The 21,494-nt window shown below is 40.4% G+C and overlaps 1 protein-coding gene and 1 pseudogene across 2 annotated transcripts in view; both read right to left on the reverse strand.

Moving 5' to 3' along the window:
* Window positions 1–21,494, reverse strand: part of GALNT7 (polypeptide N-acetylgalactosaminyltransferase 7) — a 141,031-nt gene that overhangs the window by 92,374 nt on the left and 27,163 nt on the right. The gene's annotated exons all lie outside the window — the stretch shown is intronic.
* Window positions 19,367–20,095, reverse strand: LOC131481386 (mitochondrial import inner membrane translocase subunit Tim9-like; annotated as a pseudogene).

Consider the following 21,494-nt stretch of genomic DNA (forward strand, 5'->3'; position numbering starts at 1 on the left):
GCAGAGAACAGAACAACTGCAAAGGAGTCCAGGATGGAATTGTAATGGGATGGAGAATGAAGACAGAACTCTCTATCGGGCTGACCAAAGACGTGGCACAGAACTGCTTCACAGCTCAGCTTCTGTATCCACTTGTGCTTGCAAAGGTAGTGATTCTCAGCATCCCATTTGCTAGAACTCTGCATCCAAATCTTCATCTCAGAACCTGTGATAAAAGGCAACATGTGTACTTTCCTTGAAAATCGAGCTCATCAGCAGACAGCATTTATTTACAGAGAGGAAGATCTTCCATCCGCTGGTTCACTTCCCAAATGCCCACAATGGCTACAGTTGAGCTGATCTGGAGCCAGGAGCCAGGAGCTTCTTCTGGGTCTCCCATGCAGGTGCAGGGATCCAAGGCTTTGGGCCATTTTCTGTTCATTCCCAGGCCACAAGCAGGGAGCTAGATGGGAAGTAGAGAAGTTGGGACACGAATCGGCTCCTGTGTGGGATCCTGGTGCTTACAAGGTGAGGATTTAGCCACTGAGCCATTGTGCTGGGCCCTAAATTTGATATTTTAAAATACAAATGGGGCCCAGTGTGGTAGCCCAGTGGCTAAGGTCCTTCCTTTGAATGCACCAGGATCCCATATAGGCACCAGTTCTAATCCTGGCAGCCCTGCTTCCCATCCAGCTCCCTGCCTGTGGCCTGGGAAAGCAGTTGAGCATGGCCAAGGCCTTGGAACCCTGTACCCACTTGGGAGACCCGAAGAAGCTCTTGGATCCTGGCTTCAGTTAAGCTCAGCTCAGCTCTGGCCACTATGGCCACCTGGGGAGTGAATCAGTGGATGGAAGATCTTCCTTTTTGTCTTTCTTCCTCTCTGTATATCTGGCTTTCCAATAAAAATACATATAAAAAAAATACAAATGAACAAGTTGATACTGCTCTATCCCTAGATTCTGGCTTACAAGATCTGGGGGAAATGAGCACAGATAGTTTTGAATTTTTAAAAGTTCAAACTACAAAACACAAGTGCAAATAAATCTTAAACTTTACCCAGTACTTCAATCTAAGCAGTGGTGTCAATACTGTAATTTTAGATGATTTATTTTACTTGAAAGGCAGAGAGACAGAGATTCCCTACGCACTGGTTCACTACCCAAATGCCCTCAACAGTCAGAGTTGGTCATGCTGAACTCAGAAGCCAGAAACACAGTCAAGATCTCCCACTGTGCCCACTGCGGGAAATCGCTGTCACCCATCCGGCGTGTGTATTAGCAGAAACCTGGACTGAAAACAGAGGCAGGACATAAATCCAGAAACTCCAGATATGTGATGCAGATGTCCCAAGTGAAAAATTAACAAGTAGGCCAAACACATGCTCTCTATATTTTATTTTTAAACTACAGACAAAGGTCTTTCAAAAAGTTTTTGGAAAAGGGAATCAAAAGATAAGTTTACTTGGCGCAAAACATTTTGAAATCTATATTTACAAAGGTTCTTCAAAATGTTAATTGAAAATATTTGTATGAATTTCAAAAAACCTTTTTATACCAAAACAAACTTACCTTTAATTTCTATTTCCCATAGACACTTAGAAGCACACTGGTACATATACAGGAAAAATACTAGGATTTTCAATCACTATAGGAATGCCACAAAAATGAATGTCAAATTGGAAATATTCATATGAATCAATGATTAAAAAATAAACATTTTTTTTTGCTCTGCACAATGGAAGAAGCAATCACATAAACAGCTTAGGCAAGCTAAACACTTATGTCTTTATTTTTCTTAAAGTTTTATTTATTTGTATATATTTTTTGAAAGACAGAAACTTATGGAAAGAGATCTGCTAATTCATCTCCCACATGACTGCAACACCGGGTCAGTGTGTAATGCCATCTGGGTCTCCCCTGCAGGTGGCAGGATCTAATTATTGGAGCCAGAATCTGTTGCCAAGTGTGATGCTATCTCATACTGCATTAAAAAAGAAAACTCTCAAATTTATTTTTCAGCTTGTCAGAAAGCCTTCTCACATTTGTTTAAATAAAGTAGTAAAGATAAAATCATTCAACCAACCCCCAAATTCCAACCAACCCTCAAATTCCAAAAATCACTTATAAGCCTTAGTAATTTGAATGATTCATTAAACAAATCAGAAGCCGTATTTTATTCGCAAATGAAATGAACTCCAATTTATATTAAAAAAACAAAAAGGTCTGTGATGTGATTTGAGGAGAACCCCAGGATCTCTGACCTATCTTTATTATCATTTAAACTTTAAACAAACTACCAAACCCAATGAATAGCATAAGCTAGTGAAATCTGATCGGCCTTCCTACCCTTTCTCCAAAAGCTGGGAGGAAATTGAATGAAATGATCAGTCAGAGACATTAGAGTTATTAGAAAATTTAATCAGAGAACTCTCAAGAGTCCCACAGCACCACGACTGCATATATTATTTGTCAACACCCGTAGCACTTTTTTCCCTTTAGCAAACAACATAATAGGCATAACCTTCTAATTTTTGAAAAAAAGATTTTATTTACTTACTTGAAAGCCAGAGTTATAGAAGGAAAACGAGGTCTGGTGGGGTGGGGGTGTGGTGTGGGGGGAGACACCCAGACCAATCTGAGAGATGGATCTCCTGTCCACTGGTTTACTCCCCAAATAGCTGCACGGGCCAGCTTCCTGGCTCCAGGCCTTGGATCAGCTTAGCTTTGGCCATCACAGTCCTTTGGGGAGTGAACAAGTGGATTTCAGATTTTTGGGACACAATTTACAGATTTTTCTGTAAAATCTGATTTTCAAATATAAATAAATAAATCTTTTTTAAAAAAGAACTATCTTATAGAGAAATAACCCTAAAGATGTTTGTAAAAAAACAAAATACTAGATGCTTTCTAGCCCAATCCTAATTTCCAGAAAGTTTTTGAAATAACTGCAGCTTTTATATGTGGTTCTATTGTCGGCATGTTCCTTCAAACTTCCTTGAGCCTGATAAGGTTTCATATTTCCATTTCTCAGTCTTTAGAGTCAAAAGCAGGTTTTCCCTTAGCTAGTAACTCTGATCCTTAACACAGGCCCCCCAGGATGCAAGAACAAAAAGAAAAGCAGAAGTTTTGTGCATGGGGCGAGGGAGGGGTAGTTGAAACCTTTTGATTTGTTGGATTCATGCCTCCAAACTGACTTTTTTGTGAAGCCACCACGTTTCTATCACACCTGCTCTGGAGACACCAGATAAAAATCGTAGCACTTACTTTCTAGGAGCTTAGATTCTGGTGTTGGAGAAAAGAGGCGATTATGATACTGTTACAGAAGTAGTGAGTCTGTCCACATGTCTGAAACCACAGCTTGGCTACAGGAGCTGGCAGCTGGCCATTACCAAGGCAACTGGTGTATTACTGAAGTATTGCCATGGGCTAGGTGCCAAGATGTGCTGGTACTGCCTCTGGTTTTTGAGAGGTATTCAGTAACATTCTGGAAAACACTTTGCAACTAATGGAGTCAGGATATAAACCGAAAAGGAATTCAATCAAGCTTTAAGATAGGGAACAGGTTGCCATTTGATTCCATCAAGGCACTCTGCAAACTCCGCTGCCAAGTACCAGTAATTTGATTCCAACAAGACTGAGCACCTGGATTTGCACTAGTAGTTGGAACAGCTGCACTGAGAGCATCCACTGTGTGAACATGGTGTTAAACATTTCATTTTTCCTTAGTGCTTACCTGGGTTGTCATCCCCTTTTCCGCATGGACGATTTCTTAAAATCAGGTATTAACAAAGGCTCTCAGGCCCCCCTGAGACTTGATTTAATCACAGGGAGCTCCTGCTTTCTTTTGGTACACACTTCATGTCCCCCGGGGCAGACTGGTTAGAAAAAAGAGGCCTGAAGCAACCATGACCTTACATAGCAATCTGGGCCAAACCACATTAATGGCTTCTCTTAACAAAGCATGTGAGGTTATCAAAATCAGAAGGCTGAATACTGGTTCACAACAATGTGTACCCTGAAGAGATTTTCTGTTGCTGTTTTTAGAAAAAAAGAGCTTTGTATTCTGTGTTCTGAACTGAATTTAACTGCCTACAGGACACAACATTTGAACTTCTATTAAATAATTGAAATTAAAGGATACAGAGTTTGATGATCACGAGTCTAGCTTTGTCTTGCAAAATATAAGTAACATTGGGCCCTGTGGTATTTCCACAGGCATCTTAATCTTTTTTGCAAACCAGTAATTGTCTGAAGTAAGATTGTTAAACCTCAAACAGTAGAAAATTCTGTTAATTTAATAAAGCAAAAAAATTATGTCAGTGAAGTGCAGTGGTCAACATTTCACAAGTACATGATGAAAAATCATTTAGCTCTATCTAAACATCCTTAGCCTAAAATCAAAGATGAGATAAAAAGTTATGAAGAAAGCTTTTTAGTAATGATAAAATGTCCCTGCTATTCACCTAAGGAGAAAAAAAGAACTTACAAAACAAAAATCAGGGCAGGCATTTGGCTTAGTCACGCACTGCAGGTAGGCTGTCTGTATTCCACAGCAGAGTAACTCGGGTTTGACTCCTGGCTCCAATTCCAGTTTCTAGCCAATGCAGACCTGGGAAACAGCGGTGATGGTTCCAGGAATTGGGCCTATAACAACCAGATGAGAGATCCTAACCTAGGGCCACTGTAGGCATTTAAGAAGTTAAGCAGTGGATAGGAGTGTCCCTGTGTGTTCAGCTCATTTTTTTTTTCTAAATTCCTTTAAGATAAAGAAAATGAAAATAAAAAATTTAATCATTTGACGAGAAGCATTTAGCCTGTGCCTGTGGTTACAAATGCCTACATCCTCTTCTGGAGTGCCTGACTGAACTGTTCTCTGGCTCCTGACTTCAATTTCTCAACAGTGCAAATTTGGGAGGCAGGAGCGAGGGTTCAGGCAGCTGCATTCCTGCCACCTACATAGGATACCTGGACTGCATTCCTAGTTCCTGGTTTGGACCTGACCAAAGCACCACCTACTGTGCACATCTAGAGAGCAAACCAGTAAATAGCAGCTCTCTCTATTTCAACAACAAAAAAAAAACCCACGAAGCTAATACAAGTAAATTTGATGTGCTACAGACATATCAGTGCTTTAATATTTACTTAAAATGGCTATGTTTTGTAAATTATTCCTTGATTGCTTGACTGAATTGTATTTCAAATTCTGCATTGACAGGACTTCAAAAATTATTAAGAGGTAAACACTATACATCTATCAAACTATAATTTTTGGGACTTGTACAACAGGATCCTTTGATTGCAAGGTAAATATCTAATAAAAACATCCATCCAGGCCTCTTATAAAACAATGTGTGATTATTCATATTTAACCATCACAGCTACTTTACATTGAAGACGACTATCTTATTGCCTAACAGTTCTACAAACACTGGCATAGAAATAATTACTCTTTTTTGTTTGTTTGCTTGTTTCCTTGCCAGCTTTTAGCTTCTACCTGTGTAAACGGCAAATGCTTAAGCTTGATAACCTCGGGAACAAAGCAGCTTCTAACGAACTCTCAAGGTTAGGAGGAGCAGGTCTTCAGGGGACTAACTCGAACAGCACACAAAACTGAGGGAGGGTTAGATGTTTCAGGGCCAATTCCACAATAAAAATATTGTCTTGCAGGAAAATTAAAAAAAAGGACATCAGGAAGGAGGAGAATATAAAAAATGAGATCATATTTTCCTTGTTTAGATTAAGATTCTTGACTAAAAATAGTAATAATTAAAACACCAACTAAAGGTGTTTTCCATTTATTAATTACTCAACTTAAAATTATTAATCAACATTTAAAATATATATACATTTTCTTCTTAGATACCAGGAGATATCTATATGCTGCGTTAATCTCTAACATGGGTCTAAAAGTATTGAAACAGCAGAGATATCTATATAATCTACACAATCATCCTCATCACAATGGAAATGCAATTAACAAGACAACCAGACTATTGAAGCAATGACAACATGATGATGTGTGTGTCCATGTGTGTTCATGCAAGAATACATGCAAGTTATCAGTACAAGTTTCTGCCATTTAATTTCCTGGCAATTTAAATATTAACCTGAAAGTTCCTTTGGTTGCCAACCTTTGTTGTTACTGAAAAATTCACATAAAATATTAGTCTGTTTTCCTATTCTATATCTCAGAAATAAAAATTATGGCATAGATTTGTCAATGGCAGATTCAGATCTATCACTCTGTGGGAAGGATGTTTGGTTATATTATATGTGATTATTCGGGCCTGGCTCCACAGCCTAGTAGTTAAATCCCTGCCTTGCATCCACTGGGATCTCATATGGGTGCGTTCACGTCCTGGTTCCACTTCCCATCCAGCTCTCTGCTCGTGGCCTGGGAAAGCAGTCGAGGACGGCCCAAAGCCTTGGGATCCTGCACCCATGTGGAAGACCTGGAAGAAGCTCCTGGCTCCTGGCTTCAGAATGGCTCAGCTGCAGCTGTTGCAGCCACTTGGGGAGTGAGCCAGCGGACGAAGATCTTTCTATTTCTCCTTCTCTCTGTAAATCTGCCTTTCCAATAAAACCAAAACAAATAAAAACAGAGATATATTTATTGATATATAAAATAAAGTGAAAAAAGTAGATATCAGTAGTTTTTAAATTAAATTAAATGTCCTTGTCAGAATCAATTGGGACTTTTCTCAAAACACATATTCCCAGGCTGACATGCAGAGTACTGTTACTTTAGTAGTCTGTGGGGGTAAAGACAAGAACACATCATATGAGCTTCCAGCTGATTCTGCACAAACCCCTAGATAATAACTCTTAAATGCTGTTATTTGCAATAAAAGGGCCCAGAATTTGAAAAGTCATCTAACAATAAATATTTCAAATGTGGCTAGTCCCAATTGAAACGTGCCGTAAGTGTAAAATATACACAAGATTTAAAATAAAAATGAATGTGAAGTTTTAATTGACTCTATATTGACAAACTTATATCTAATATATATGCACATATATAATTTTTAAAACCACTTTAACCTTGATTATTACAAAATTTAGAAAAACAATCTAATAATGTGTTAATTTTAATGTATTAATTTTTTATTGGATATCATTAGAATTTCAGTGAAGTATATTCTATAGAAAATTTTTTAACATTTCAACATTTTATTTATTTGAAAGGCAGAATGACAGAGAAGGAGAGATAGAGATTTCCATTACTGGTTCACTTCTCAAATGGCTGCAGATGGCAGGGCTGGGTCAGGTGAATTCCAGGAGACTAGAACCCCACCCAGGACTCACGTGTGTATGGTAGGAACCCAGGTACTTGGCCCGTCCTCTCATTTCTCAGGAACATTTGCAAGAAATGGATAAGAAGCAAAGCAGCCAGGCCTTGACCTGTGCTTCAGTATGGATGCTGCAAGTGCAGCGGCAACTTAACTTACTGTGCTACAACATCAGCCTTCAATATTTTAATTCTTGTGTTCAAGAAGGATGGGACTAACCTAGTGAATGTGAAAGAGAAAAAAAAGGGGGGGATGTAAAAGTGATTTTCTGCTTCCTTTGGCTTCTGATACAGATTTGTGCAAAGGTGTCCACTTATCATTTAGCTGTATTTATGTGAAGTGTTATGTGTTTAAGTGAAGTCAAATTTCCAACAACTGAAATCCTATCTGCCTTCAACACAGGCTCCAGGCCCACAGACACTGTGAGGCATAGGTTTCTTGGCACCCTTCCTGCCAGGAAACAAGTACTCATTCTACTGGCAGGAAACAGTCATGTTTGTGCTGTAATGTTTCTACGTCAGCATAATTAAATCAGTATTTTATGGATTGCTAGGTGCCTAACTCTGCTAAGCACAGAGGCAGCTGAGGTTAGGAAGGTTTTATGCTGATACTGTAGAAAGGAAAGCCAAAAATGGGTTGGCAAATGGGGTGAGAAAGAGGGAGCTCAAAGAAAGGGCTTCAAAGCAGCTGCACATTTTTCAGGGAGCCCATGATGGAGACTGGGTGAGATTGCCAGAGATAGGCAGATCAGATTGGGTGACTGGAAAGTGCTGGCAGGTGCCAGGTAATGCAAGCATGCCTGCAGTGTTGAGAGTGAAATTTGGCTAAGCGTTTTCCTTTCGATTCCAAGGAACTACACACAAATGCCGGTAAAGGTGTATGTTCACAGATCAGAGAGGGCTAGAGTTATTGGCATGTACTGCGTTTTTCAATCCAAGACCTAGAAGCAAGTTAGAACAAAACTGAAGTAGAATAGGAACTGGTATAATACAGAAGTTTACTCCTACTGTTTAACTGGAAAAAAAAATCCTTACAGAGGATGGAGATGCGCAGACGCAGGCAACTTCATTCAAAGTATGCTGTGCACAACTTTTCTTCCTGTCTAGGGAAGAACATAACATCAGCTAACAATATTTTGAAAAACAATAATGAGGAGGTGGAGATTTGTCCTCTCAATACTTAAAAGAACTGTGAAATCACAATTAAGTTTTACACCCAGGGCCAGTTATGCCACTGTCTGCAACACTGGCAATCACATGAGCAAGCTGGAGTTTCAACTCCTCCGCTTCCAAATTCAGCTCCTGCTAATGCGCCTGGGCAAGCAGGGCGAAATGGTACAAGTTCTTGGGCCCATTCAGCTTACATAAGAGACCAGAATGGAGTTCCAGGTTCCTGACTTTGATCTGGTCCAGCTCGTTTTAGGGAGAGATCTAGTGGGTGGAAACTCTCTCCCACTCTGACTCTCTCTCTCTCTGTAAATCTTTCAAGTTAAAAAAAAAAACCTTTTAAAAAATTTTGGTACTGATGTAGATATGGAACAGATTAATCAAACAAAAGGTTCACATGCAGAAAATAATGAAGAAGGTCCTTCAGGAAAAGGCAGCAGCATGACCCAAACAAGAAAGACAAATTCACCTTCTCCAACTTCCTTGATTTCTCAGCTCTGTGGCCAAAGCAGTTCTACAAAAGCAATGCACTCCACGTTCCCTTCTCCCTGTGTCCACTAAATTCCAAAAGTCAGCTGGTTCAGTAGTAATGCTTTCTGATTTCCAAAATGTTTGGTGAAGAGCTGGACCCAGTAACCTACACTTCCCTTTCTGAGAATTCTCACCTTGCTACATGTCAGACTGGAGATGAACCAGAAAGAACACTTAACTATTTGCTTCTCAGTTTTCAGAAATACAGATATACCAATTACTCTTCAACAAAAACAGAAACATTTTGTTTTCTGCAATATCAAGATTGCTATCAAATATCACTAATACTCACAAGAAAACACATTATGAACTTTTTAGACCAGCACAGATGCCTTAAACCAATCTAGACTTCCTATTTACTAAACAACTCACAAAGATTTGCTGTTTTCCTTTGAAAGATTTTCCAAATATGACATTTCCAAGTATGACACCGAGGCATTCGCTTAAAATAAGACTGTCAGAGATTATCCTGCTAAGGAAGATCACTATATAGGGTTAATAAAACAGTATTTTTGAAGTCTAAATAATCAGGCTAAAGCACTACTGAGATCAATTAATAAGAAAGGCTATGGGACACAATCAGCAACCAATCAAAAGGGGGCTTTTTCCTAAAATACTTTCTGTGATACCACCTGTTAACCATCTGTTCTAAATGAGAGTTGGCATTTTCATTAATGTTAACATAATGTTGAATTCAATCCTATAGACTGAAAATGACTTACTGGCTTGGTTTAATCTGGGAACAACACACAACCCAGTTCTCCTTGCTCAAAATATATTATATTCTAGTCATAACAATAGCTGTGAACTTGTTTAGTTTTCAAAGATTTATTTATTTACTTGAAAGTCAGAGTTATGGGGAGAGAGAGAAAATGCATACCCGTCTTTGATATGCTGGTTCACTTTCCCAATGGCTAAGGCTGTGCCAGATGGAAGCTACGAGTTTCTTCAAAGTCTCCCTTGTGGGTAGCAGGCGCCCAGGGACTTGGGCCATCTTCTGCTGTTTTTCTCAGGCCATTCAATCTAGCACAGAGCTGACTTGAAAGTGAGATAGCCAGGACACAAATAAAAGCCCAATTAAGATGCTGGTGTCACAGGCAGCAGCTTTATCTGTTAGCCCTCAATGCCAGACCCCTGTGAGCACTTTTTCTTTTTTAGAAATGTATATATTTTTAAAAAGATTTATTTATTTTATTACGAAGTCAGATACACAGAGAGGAGGAGAGACAGAGAGGAAGATCTTCCATCTGATGTTTCACTCCCCAAGTGAGCGCAACGGGAACCAGGACCAGGAACCTCTTCTGGGTCTCCCACACGGGTGCAGGGTCCCAAGGCTCTGGGCCGTCCTCTACTGCTTTCTTAGGCCACAAGCAGGGAGCTGGATAGGAAGCGGAGCTTCTGGGATTAGAACCGGCGCCCATATGGGATCCTGGGGCGTTCAAGGTGAGGATTTTAGCCGCTAGGCCATGCCGCCGGGCCCAGAAATGTATATTTTTAAAGATTTGTTTATATTGGAAAAGCAGACATACAGAGAGAAGGAGATACAGAGAGAAAGATCTTCCATCCACTGGTTCATTCCCCAAGCAGCTACAGTGACTGAGGTGAGCTGATCAGGAGCCAAGAGCTTCTCCCAGGTCTCTCATGTGGGTGCAGAGTCCCAAGGCTTTGGGTTGTCCGCCACTGTTTTCCCAGGCCACAAGCAGGGAGTTGGATGGAAGTGGTGTAGCTGGGACATGAACCGGCACCCATTTGGGATCCCAGTGCATATAGGGGGAGGACTTCCAGCTACTTGGTTACAACACCAGACCCACCCTGTGAGCAGTGTTAAGATACCTAAACTCTTTTCTTTTTATTTTGCCTTCATAAGGAAGTAAGGTGCTTTGAGAACATTGTTCTCAATACATCATATTTGTGTGTATACTAATATTTACCTCTTCTGTTTTCTACTGTGCCACATTAGCCAAGTTTGTACTTAATTGATTCATTAAATCACAGGCATGTGCTACATAACAACATTTTGGTCGACAATAGATCACATATAAGATGGTGCTTCTGTAAGATTATAATGAAGATGAGAGATTATTATAACTCAGTGACTTCGTAACCATCAGAGTAAGATCCCAAAGCACTGTTTGTGGTAATGCTAGGTTATACAAACCCACCAACCAACACAGATGTACAAAAGCATAGCACATAAAATTATATAAGTACACAACACTTGATAATTGTAATAAATGACTATGTTACTGGCTGTTATATTTACTATACTATACTTTTTATAGCCATTTTAGCAGAGGTGGGGAAATGTCTGGCCTGTGGACCACATAAGACTTACAAAAATCACTTACGTTTTGATTCCCTGCCAAAGAATCACAGGTGGAACTTCAAATTCAATAAATCTATAGAAGGCTAATTTTTAGGATGATAATTTTATTTGGCCTATAAATGACATTATAAATATCCAAATGGCCCTTGGTAGAAAAAAGGTTCCGTACTCCTGTGGGGCATACTCCTGCTTATAAAACTTCACTGTGGTTTCTATGCCATGTTATGCCAGTAGTAGCCTCAAGCATCATGTGTTCATCCTGGCTCTTGATTGCACTAAGTGATCCTATTGAATGACTGGCTTATACCAGGTTTATATACATATACTCCGATATTCACACAATGCCGAGATCACTTAAAGACTCATTTCTTGGATCTCTTTCTCATTGTTAAATGGCACATACTGAAAAAGGTATGAAATGACTTACCCAAGAAACACAGGATATTTAAAATACTAAGCAGAGGGCCCGGCAGCGTGGCCTAGCGGCTAAAGTCCTCGCCTTGAAAGCCCCGGGATCCCATATGGGCGCCGGTTCTAATCCCGGCAGCTCCACTTCCCATCCAGCTCCCTGCTTGTGGCCTGGGAAAGCAGTTGAGGAAGGCCCAATGCATTGGGACCCTGCGCCCGCGTGGGAGACCCGGCAGAGGTTCCAGGTTCCCGGCTTCAGATCGGCGCGTACCGGCCCGTTGCACTCACTTGGGGAGTGAATCATCGGATGGAAGATCTTCCTCTCTGTCTCTCCTCCTCTGTGTATATCTGGCTGTAATAAAATGAATAAATCTTTAAAAAAAAATACTAAGCAGAAAAGAAAAAGGGAGTAAAAATAAATACAAAATTCATTCTAAAAGGTCCTCAGCAAGTGTGAAAGGTAGGTAAAAGTTGGTTTTGAATTTCAGATATTAAAGCAAAGTAAAAAACAAAAATTGCTAAATCATTAGGAAACATAATTAATCCTAAAAATTTACTATGGATAATGTCACAAGGTTTACTTACTCTAAGAATTAATATATGAAACCACCTGCTATAATACCTAGTCTACAGTAGCTATTCCATAAATAGTCTTTCCTTTCTCTTGAGCTTTTCTGTAACATCTCTAGTTTAAGGTTCAAATGTGGTATTTGAGAAATGTTACCCTAATCTGCTTCTCATTGAGAATATTACTTTTGTCTCATTGAAAGGAAAAGCAACAGATAACACAATCTACCATATAGAATTTCTGGATTACAGAAATTTTGTACTAAAAGAGAAAAGGAAATAACTACATCCTGCAGGATGTATTTGCTAAAACATTCTTTGAGAACAAATTCCCCTCCTACTCCGTAACATAGTCTAAAGACTACAGAGGCATAAACAAAGAGGATGACTGCTACTAGCAAGCTGTGGAGAACATGTGCTACTCAACTAACTAGAATAACAAACATGGTCTTGCACATGCAATCCTAATATCACACACAGGAGGCTGTCGGTTTCCTGGTATTAGTGTGCTAATTAAGCTTCAACAGAATAAAATGAAATGTCAAATGTGATACTCTTTTTTCCTTCTTGTAAAAAGTAGAGTACTGTTGATTTTGGAAAGCAGTATCTGAGAATGAGGTAGTTTCAAAGACATGGCAATACACAGAACATTTACAAATAACCGATAATAGTTCCAAACCAATTAATCTGAGTAACTTATTTTCTGCCTTAAACAAAGGGAAATGTGGTTCTCTGGAACAGAAAGACCTGATATTCTCATTCCCTTGGCATAAAATTGTTACGCGGCAAAAAGTGACTGACTTCCGATAGAATGCAATTACCTTAATTCCAAAAGGCTGCTACAGAAGTCAGATAATTGCTTAGCTAGATAACTCCTTGCATGCACAAATAGAATTTTAATAATTTCTTTAGTTTTAGAAAAAATCTCACCTGAAATGATTAGAGAATGGACTTTTCATGTAATGAACTTTTTTTTTCCTTTTTTTTAAAGATTTATTTATTTTTATTACAAAGTCGGACATACAGAGAGGAGGAGAGACAGAGAGGCAGAGCTTCCATCCGATGATTCACTCTCCAAGTGAGCCGCAACGGCTGGTGCGTGCCGATCTGAAGCTGGGAACCTGGAACCTCTTCTGGGTCTCCCACGCAGGTGCAGGGTCCCAATGCATTGGGCCGTCCTCAACTGCTTTCCCAGGCCACAAGCAGGGAGCTGGATGGGAAGTGGAGCTGCGGGGATTAGAACCGGCGCCCATATGGGATCCCGGGGCATTCAAGGTGAGGACTTTAGCCACTCGGCCACGCCGCTGGGCCCAATGTAATGAACTTTTGTAGCAAATAAAACTTCTGTTCTATACATGGGTTGCCAATATTCTAAGAATTAGAAACCAACAGCATATTCATTATCACAGATAAGTTTTAACTTTTGTTGATTCAGAAGGAAAATGGTGAGACTGTAGGTGCTGCAGGGTCACTTAAAATAATCCATTATTGGTGTAGAAGTGTGGTTTTCATCTAACTTAGTCTTTTGAGGTTCATTGGGGCTGGTCATGGTGGCAGAGCAGATGAAACCAGTGCATGCAACATGGGCATCCTATACAAATATGAATATCCTGGCTGCTCTATTTCCAATCCAGCTCCCTGGTAATGCATCTGAGAAAGCAGCAGAAGGCAGCCTAAGTGGCTGGGCTCCTCCTGGCTCCAGGCTTCAGGGTATGGCCCAGCCCAGCACCAGCCATAGCAGCTGTCCGTGGAGTGAGCCAGCGACAGACTGTGTCTCTCTGTCTTCCTGTGTCTGTAATTCTTTAAAATAAATAAATCAATCAATCTTTCTTTTTGAAGAGTGACTCACTGCAGATTGAGCATTACATCCTACCCTCACCTTTACTGCCTCTACACATTCACCCATGCACCAAAGCAGAAGACATCCTTCAGAAACTGGGGAGAGGGATTAAACAAAGCAAATTTGGGTAGAAAACAGACGAAGCAAGTTTTAATCTCTTCTATACAGAGTAAGGATCATGCTTACATGATGAGTGAACAAGTACAGGACTCTCATGGGCAAACCTGGTTCCCATGAGGAGGAGGTGAAGGAAGTCTAGGCATCTGGGCTGGGTCATGTGTCAGATGGATGATTGCAGTGATGACGGCCATAACAAGGATTTCACTGCCACAAGCTTATCTATTTTAGTAAGTGGTCTTTAGGTTCCAGACATTCACTGTCACACAGCTCTGCATACACCAGCACTCTACTAAAGCAGGCATGCTAATACTCACACACAGAGGTAAAGAATTTGACCATGGCTATAAAGTAATTAAGTGCCAGATCTGGGATATAGTATTTACCCTCTTCCTCTTTTTTGGACAGAGAATGAGCAAGTGGATCACTGGTTCATTGCTTTTTCTTGTTGCTATTGTTTCAAATGTTATTTATTTATTCATCATTTTATGATACAGTTCCAGAGGCACTGGGGTTTCGTGTTCCTCTCCCTAACTTCCCTTCCCCTCAATATTGATTTCTCCTTTTGTATTACAATAGACAGTTCTTTTGAACAGTCATTAGTCCATCATTCAGCTAGTGAACTGCTTCCTAACATTGTAGGCACGGACTACATCAGAGAGTTCAGCATCCTACTGTCAGGATATATTCCAAAGTTTCACTGGGAGTCCATCTTTGTGCGGAATGCAGAGAGACATATTGCATTATGCCTCCACATCTGGACATGTCAATCTCTACTACACTTGTATTATCCATCCCCTTAAATACAGAGTCAGAAAACACAATCCACAACAGGGAGAAAACTGGAAAATTTACATCAACTCGAAGTTAGACAATATGCTACAGAATGATCAATGCGTTACTAAAGTGACAGAAAAAACAACTTCGTGTAGAAATTGATGCTACCGCATGACTCATGTAGCACTGAAGAAATGACATTAAGAACAAGAAATCAATGCCCATGAGATGTAGAAAAACAGTGTTGAAAGGGACATTTACAGCATCAGGTTCTTACAATCAAGATGTCTCTTATGGATGACCTATTAATGAATCACAAGGACTTACTAAAAAGACACAAACGTATAGGAAGGGTGAAAAAGACCTGCTTAATGCCCATGTTAGCCAGGGATGGACTGGGCAGAAGCCAGGAGGCAATAACTTTTTTTTTTTTTTAGTTTTATTTGAAATCCAGAAAACGAGGGAGACACAGAGAGAACGAGGTCTTCCCCATTATTGGCTCACTCCTCAAATGGTCCCTATGGCTGGGCCAGACCACAGCCAGGAGCTAAGAGCTCCAACTGGGTCTCCCGCATGGGTCACAGCGGCCCAAATACTTGGACTAATTTTCATTACTTTCCCAGGTGTCTTAGCCGAGAGCTGGTTTCGAAGCAGAGCAACGACGACTCTAACTGTAGCTCCAGTGGTCGGTAGGGGAAAGGTGCTGGGAACTTAATCAATCCAGGTCTTCCAGGTGGGTGGCAAGAACTCAGCTACCTGCTGCCTCCCAGAAAACACACAAGCAGGATCCTGGAATCAGCAGAGGGGCCAGGACGGAAACTTAGGCACTAACATGCAGTGCAGGTGTCTCAAGCAGCATCGTAACCGCAGTGCCAAATTCCTATCACTGCAGCTGAGCTCTACCATGCCATTGCTGTGTTACTCTACCGCACAGCTTATCACTCACTCCTCTCAATGCCATCTTTCTCCTTTGAACTATTCTCCTTTGAACTGTTCTCCATGTCTGTATCATACAACATCTAGCACCTAATGCTCAATAAAGATTTATTGTCTAGAAATACTTGAGTAGAAAATATTCCTTGCTCTTATGTGGTACACTCTTTGCTCTTATTATAGCATATTTCCTCCCAAACTGTACTCCAAAGAATGCTAATTTCCATGTTGTTTTTCTCTCTGCCTACAAGGTTTTACCCTTCAAGATTTTTGAAAGGCATGATTCAGAGTGCAGGTGTTAGCATATTTTTGAAACTTTTTTTTATGATCACCTAGTCTAAAACAAGCTTTCAATCCACATCCATAGTATACATAAGGGTCACACTGATTTGTTACATTGAAATTATTCATCATCATCTGAAGTCATCATAATGCTTCATGATAGCATTTGTAGCACACAGCAAATTCTCAACTTTTATTCAATGAAATAACAAATTGTGCATAAGTTATCATATAATTTTTTCTATTTTTCCCCTTTATTTTTGACACTCTTTACATAGATGATTAGGGCATAAAGGGTCAAGGGCTACAGGAAAGTGGGTAAGACTATTGTTTCCACATTACTGCTTTTTTTTGTTGTTGTTGTTTCTGTATCTGGGGTAAAGGGAGAGGGAAAGGCAGAAGCTCCACCCAACCTCCCACCCATCCCAGGTCCCCAATGGGGGGCATGCTCTGAGGGTCCTGCTCAAGTGGTTTTGGTAATTCAACAGTTCTGAATTGCTGCCAACCTCGCAATTCCAAGCATGATGAAATTGCTGCAGAATCCACTGGTTGACATAGTCCACCTTAGAGTCTCCGTTTGCCCAGATTCTCACTGCCAACACATGGCTGGGATAGTTGATTGTTCTGTCCTCTGTTGGTGCCAGGTATCCTCTGAAGGTTCCTACGGTCTGCCATATCCTCCATGTCCACCTGGTTATACTGACCACTGCTTAATCTGAGCCTCTGAGGAGGCTTGGCTCTGACACTTGCCTACACTTCTCTTCATGGTTAAGGTTCTGAGTCCAGCAGTTTGATTGCGGAGGTCCCCAAAGAAACTTTCTCTAAGATGATCCCAGACCAGATTCTTGTGTGTACTCGCCAGTAATATTATTTTTTTAAAAAATAAAATTTTGCTGTAAGGTGGAAGTATAAATATCCCCTGACCTTAAAAGGACTCGTAATGATGAAATGAAATAATGTATGGAAGGAACTGAACACACTGCCTAGCCTGGTAGAAAACAAATGATTAATAAATATACTTATGAGGAAATTGATGAAGATAATGGTTATTATATATTATTTGCACATTTGTTTTGTGTAACTTTCATTGAAGTTGGAATAATGTCTGAAAAAATAAAACTGTGGAACTCTAGGTTAAAGAACGTGAAATATATCTCTTCAAGCTGTCTCCACAAGTGTGTGTCAATCTTTATAGAGGCATGTGTAATAAACTAAACTTGTGAAACTTAACTGGTCACAGAACTCATCTAGCCATGAGAAACTTTTGTGTTTTAATAGGGCTCCTCACAGGAGAATACTCTGATAAGGTCCACCCAGAGCTGTGTTAGCTCTCTGCTGCCCTGTGCACACTGTTTAAGGCACGTGCTTCTCCCCAGTGTTTTCCTTGCAAAACATCCGGTAAGACCAGCTGCACTACCCTCACAAGATTTACGGGGAACAGAATGAATAATTCCTGCTCTTCCTACCCCTTGAGGCAATGCTGACAGGGTGGCAAAACCTCAATTTTATTGAGGAAACTGACACTCTGGGTGATGAAGTAACATGTCTCAATTCACCCAAGCACTACCGTGTAGATCAGTACTGAAATTCAGAACCATGTGGCTCCAAGGCACATTTTCCTCCCACTAAGTACACTAAACATTTTCTTTCTTCCACTTGCTCTAAACCACAGCTTGGGTCTGGGCTCTGAGTGAAATGAGGCTAGCGAGCTGCAACAGAAGTAGAAGACAGCACATCTCCTACCCTAAAGATATTTCCATTGTGGTTTGAATAAATACCAGGTAAGAATCAACTAAGTGTAGCAAGATATTTCCCCCTAATTTTTAGCAACAATAAATACCATAAAATCTCAGCAGTAAAGCAATTAGGGAATATCTCTAATTATTAGTAATAGAATAATTTATCATGCCTTTATCGTATAAGATTTGTGAAAGAGAAAGTTCTTTTCCCCCATTGTTAAATTAAGCTAAGAAGGGAATTACTTTTTAAAAAGATTTCCTTATTTTGAAAGAGTTACAAGGCAATGAGGAGGAAGGGTGTGGAGGAGGAGACTGGCAGAGAGAAAGAGACAGACTAATCTTCCACCCACTGGTTCACTCCCTAAATGGCAGCAATGGCCAAGACTGTCCTGGGACAGCCTCAGGCCAGGAGCCAGGATTTTGACAAAGAGCTCCCATGAGAGTGGCAAGGGTTTCAACACTTGGACCATGTTCTGCTGATCTTCCCAGGCCTTTGGTAGGAAGCTGGATGGGAAACAGAGAAGCTGGGACACAAATCAGTGTCTATATACAGAACACCTGCTGTATCACATGCCAGTCCCAAGAAAAAACTTTTATCATAAAAGTCTAGTGCAGGTTTTAATCAAATGCACTCAATCTTTCTTCCCCTTATATACATGAAATTACTTTTTATAAGAAATCCTGTTAAAGCTTAATGCAATATAAGTTTTGAAAATGTAACATATAGCAATCAGGCAGAGCAGCAGCACTTTGTTTTAAAAAGCAGTATCGTCTCAATGATGGATCTGAAATGATAGAACTGCTTTCCAGAGCTTGTGGGGAGAATCTAGCATTCAATGGAATGGGATTTCTGCTAGCTACATATTGACAACCTCAAATGATGTAATTCCCTCTGCTTCACTGCAGGAAACAAGCACTAAACATTTCACCTTCTCTGAAACACATGTCTCTTTCAAAAGTATCATTACATACTTGGGCAAAGAACTCAACTTTTATATGTATAAAACTTGTTTAAACAACAGGAACTGGAGAAAAATAATACAAGTGAAATCTAGCTAGAAGAGCAGATTTGATGTTAAGTCATTATTGCACTGTTGCACTATGATCATTTGATTAATTTCTCTTCATGACAATCAAACAATAACTTTAAAAAATTATTTTCTCTTTATTGGAAAGGCAGATTTACAGAGAGGAGAAACCAAGAGAAAGCTCTTCCATCCACTGGTTCACACCTCAGGTAGCTAGAACAGCCAGAGCTGAACCAATCTGAAGTCAGGAGCCAGAGGTTCCTCTGGGTCTCCCACGCGGGTGCAGGGTCCCAAGGCTTTGGGCTGTCCTCTCTTGCTTTCTCAGGCTGCAGGCAGGGAGCTGGACATCGCATTAGGCTCACAACAATTTTCTTTTTTTTTTTTCAGTGATATTTCCACTTCTTTTACTTTTGGTAATAAACTTTTTAAGACCTTTTATATGATTGAACACATATTTTGCTTGAAAATTAACAGCCACAATTGAACAAATGATGGTTTATATTTCTAGTCAAGTGACCAAACTGCTGCATTGTAAGGCCTCAACAAAATGTTGTATTCTATCATTTTTATTCAAGAGTAAGACCTTCTATTTCAGTTACTTCTGATGAACAGCAATTTTTGTTTCTCCAGTGGTTCCCTTTGTTGGTCAGCCACAGCAGATGGTTTCTCATGGCACCCACTGCTCTCAGGGGCTCTTGGCAAGGGAACCCCCTGGGTGGCAATCTCTCACTCAAAGTCCATCCGTCAGGACTTGTCTGTCGGGGCTGGCCAAGCAGTCCTGCCTTGGCTGTCAGTGCTTCATTCTGCTGAATATGATATTCCTGAAATCTCACTGACATTCTTCGTGTCATTTTTAATATTTATGTAAACAATGTTCTGAACAGGTAGTCTCTTCAGGCTTTACGTCTCTTGTTGTGAAATCAGGTTTCTGTAAGTTTATTGTAGGTTTCAAGAAATTCCTTAAACTGCATTATTGGATCAGATTCTGGTATTTGTCCAGCCATACTCTTTTCGTATGTGTATCAGTCACCTTTTTGGATGCATGAGTTTCCTCTCTGTTCTGGAAAAGTGGTTGTTCAACCTTTGCTTGAATGTCTCCAAAGAGGTCTGATTTTACACTAAAGCACCGACTGTCGTGGCCGACACCGGGAACAGGCTTGGGGCTGAGGGTTGGGGTCAGGCGGGCACCACGGCCGTGGGAAAGCCGCATGATTTTCATATTAGAAAAAAATAGTGCCTTATCCTTGTTCTAAGAATCTTGGGAACATAAAATATACCACCATTTTTAACAACTTAAATACAACCCAACTTAAGATTCCTGTCACTAAAATATGATCCAAGAACCTAGTGTAATTTTACATAATTCTAGGGCCCAGCGGCGTGGCCTAGCGGCTAAAGTCCTAGCCTTGAACGCGCCAGGATCCCATATGGGCGCCGGTTCTAATCCCGGCAGCTCCACTTCCCATCCAGCTCCCTTCCTGTGGCCTGGGAAAGCAGTCGAGGACGGCCCAAAGCTTTGGGACCCTGCACCCACGTGGAAGACCTGGAAGAGGTTCCTGGTTCCCGGCATCGGATTGGTGCACACCGGCCCGTTGCGGCTCACTTGGGGAGTGAATCATCGGATGGAAGATCTTCCTCTCTGTCTCTCCTCCTCTCTGTATATCTGGCTTTCCAATAATAATAAAATCTTTAAAAAAAAATTTTTACAGAATTCTAGAATTAGATTTTATTTCCTATTAATTAGAGGATTATCAAATAATATATAATTGAAAGTAAGCAAAGGAAGCAGTTGGGGGTTATTAGTCTTGTACACAGTAACTTCAAAGCAGCTAATCTTTTGATTACATAACAAGTGGTATGTTTTAATTTTAGGTTTTAAATTATGTTCACAGAAGTCACAATGTGATATTCACTTTTTTTCTTTGTTAAATCCCATATGACATCTTGAACACTTCCCTGGATTTTATGTCAGATTTAGTTTCTTCACTAGAATATTCGCCTGGATAAACCAAGCGTAACTCCAATTTCCTATCTCATCTGTGTCATCCTCTGAATAGCTCTGAAGTGTAGATTGTCTAAGCAGATTAACCAAAGCAAGGCCAACCCCTGATCCTACACTGAAAGGATATTTACCTTCAAAACTACAGTTTCTAGAGATGGAGTATGTTTATAGGTTACACTGAGGTACTGAAGGCATCAAGGAGTGCAAGAGGTTTTTATGCCATCTTCATTCCTTTGCAGAATCATCCTAAGAACCTACAAAGTTACGTGTTCAAGCTGACTCCAGAGAAGACAAAGAGCAACTCATGCATTTAAAGATCTTTTGGATGGGTCTGACATGATGGCTCAACTGGCTAAATCCTCACCTTGCAAGCACTGGGATTCTATATGGGCATCAGTTCGTGTCCTGGCTGCTCCACTTCCCATCCAGCCCCCTGCATGTGGCCAGAGAAAACAGTGAAGCATGGCCCAAAACCTTAGGACCCTGTACCCATGTGGAAGAAGCTTCTGGC

This window comes from Ochotona princeps, chromosome 11 (genome assembly GCF_030435755.1).
Source record: "Ochotona princeps isolate mOchPri1 chromosome 11, mOchPri1.hap1, whole genome shotgun sequence".
NCBI classification, from domain to species: Eukaryota; Metazoa; Chordata; class Mammalia; order Lagomorpha; family Ochotonidae; genus Ochotona; species Ochotona princeps.